The sequence below is a fragment of the Fundulus heteroclitus genome, chromosome 5, assembly GCF_011125445.2.
Source record: "Fundulus heteroclitus isolate FHET01 chromosome 5, MU-UCD_Fhet_4.1, whole genome shotgun sequence".
In the NCBI taxonomy this organism is placed as follows: domain Eukaryota; kingdom Metazoa; phylum Chordata; class Actinopteri; order Cyprinodontiformes; family Fundulidae; genus Fundulus; species Fundulus heteroclitus.
In genome coordinates this window covers 14,512,269-14,514,210 of record NC_046365.1, presented here as the reverse complement: position 1 = coordinate 14,514,210, position 1,942 = coordinate 14,512,269, and the positions used below count along the sequence as shown (strand labels likewise).

Sequence of the window (1,942 nt, the reverse complement as noted above, 5' to 3'; positions counted from 1 at the left end):
CTATTAGCTATTAGCAGTAGGTAATACATGGAGGACATGTTAACATTGTCACATTTATGATACGCCGTGCAAGTCGAATGAGCATTCCAGCGTTCTCGTCCCTGTCTGCCTGTTTCCTGACCCCTGTGTTTCTTCTGAGCCTACCCGTGAACGAACTTGGACTGAACCCGGACTTTCCCTGTTGGACCTCCCTTCTGTACCGCCGCCGGATAATTGCCCTCTGTGTACTGGACCTGGACTCCCCCGGATTACGCCTCTGGAAAAGCCCCTATCAGATCCCTGCCTGTTCGCCCGCTACCCTCCACTCCCGGATCAGTTCGCTTGGTTTTCCGCCGGCTCTCCGGACTCAGCTACCCCAACTTCAGGTTAGTGGATAAGTCCTTCACATTGCTACCGTGAACCGACCACTGTTCACTAACCTGTTGTCTCTGCCTCAGGGGTTAACCACACTAAGCGCGAGCTACTGCGCGTGGAGAGGGCGAGTCCACTTCCTGCTTGTAAATAAAAACATTGAAAACGCCACTGACCTGTGTCGGCTGAAATCAGAGTCCTGCTCCCGCATATTATAGGCATCTGTAGTAGTTATTACGCGCTTAACAGCAAAGTCGTTTGTAATTCATTTAGTGCACTTCTAGATGGTGCATAAGTGTGAAAATCTTACAGACTGAGGATTTAATGCAATATAACTATTTTCTACTAATCATTTTGTTAAAATTATTATTACAAAATGACATTGTATTATTTAGGTTCATAAATTTTGATTCCATTGTGTAATGATTTTGTGTATATGTCTTATTTCAGACAGTTTTAGTTGCTGTGGTATGATGTCACATCCGATTAGCAATTTATTTTCATTGTCATTCTTTTTAAGTGTCTCTGTGTGTTCATGTACTTCTAACGGAGAACATTTTTTGCTCATTTTACTAGTAAAGTGAGGACCTTGATGTAAAGTGAGGACCTTTTTTTGGTCCTCACTTTTTTTCTGGGATAGGGGTTAGGTTTAGCACTAAGGGTCAATTAGGTTTAGTTTAGGGTTATATTGTAAATACTGCTAAGGGGTAGGGTTAGGCCATAGAATGGCTTGAAAATTAATGTAAGTCTAGGGAAGTCAAGACAGGGTCCTCACTTTGTATTTTAAAGGGTTAGGATTTTAAGTGTGTGTGTGTGTGTGTGTGTGTGTGTGTGTGTGTGTGTGTGTGTGTGTGTGTGTGTGTGTGTGTGTGTGTGTGTGTGTGTGTGTGTGCGTGTAGGTTTGTAGCTCAGTTATTTTAATTTCCTGTGTCCTGGCTGAGAATCGAAGGTTCTGGAAGGTCTCCAGATGATAATTCCTACATTTTGTGAGTTTCTGGTCCCAGGATCCCGTCTACAGCATGTTCCCAAGTCCCTGATGTGGTCCCTTTATTCTCTGTTTTGTTGGATCTGTCTCCCCACCCTGTTTTCACTTTTTCTTCGGCTGGAAAGCCTTGGCCCTGAATAGTCCTGTGCACTTTTTCCTCCATTGTACAAATTGTTAATTTTAAAATTACTTTTAAATGTAGAATAAAACACTCAAAGCCTTTGATTTGTGGAAGCTTGTCTCTTGCCTCATCTTGGAAAACCGACACCATGCTGGTGCTCTTACTTATTGCCTTGGGTAAAATTCCCAAGGTAGGGGTGTTCGTTAGGTGCCCTAAATATAGTGTGAACTGTCAGAGTTTGTGTTGTGGGAGTTGGACCAATGCCAAGACTAGAACTTTAGAGTAGCATGATGACAAAAAGGGTTTAATGATAACGAGCATGAGCATGAAACTGGAAGTGCAGGATGTGGAACACAGGCAGAATGATGTAAAAATCCCAGGCATGGTAAGGCAAGACATACAAAAAGAGAGGTGGTGAGCTTAAATATTGAGTGGCATGTGTAAACTTTATTTATACAGCAGCTTTTACAGAATAAAAAACACAA

General features: G+C 42.5%; 1 long non-coding RNA gene across 1 annotated transcript; it reads left to right on the top strand.

The window, feature by feature from the left end:
- Positions 1 to 292: 292 nt before the first annotated feature.
- On the top strand, positions 293 to 539 carry LOC110366865. Its single transcript, XR_004930977.1, has 2 exons — positions 293 to 365; positions 438 to 539. It is a non-coding gene; the product is annotated as an uncharacterized LOC110366865 (long non-coding RNA).
- The last annotated feature ends 1,403 nt before the right edge of the window (positions 540 to 1,942 follow it).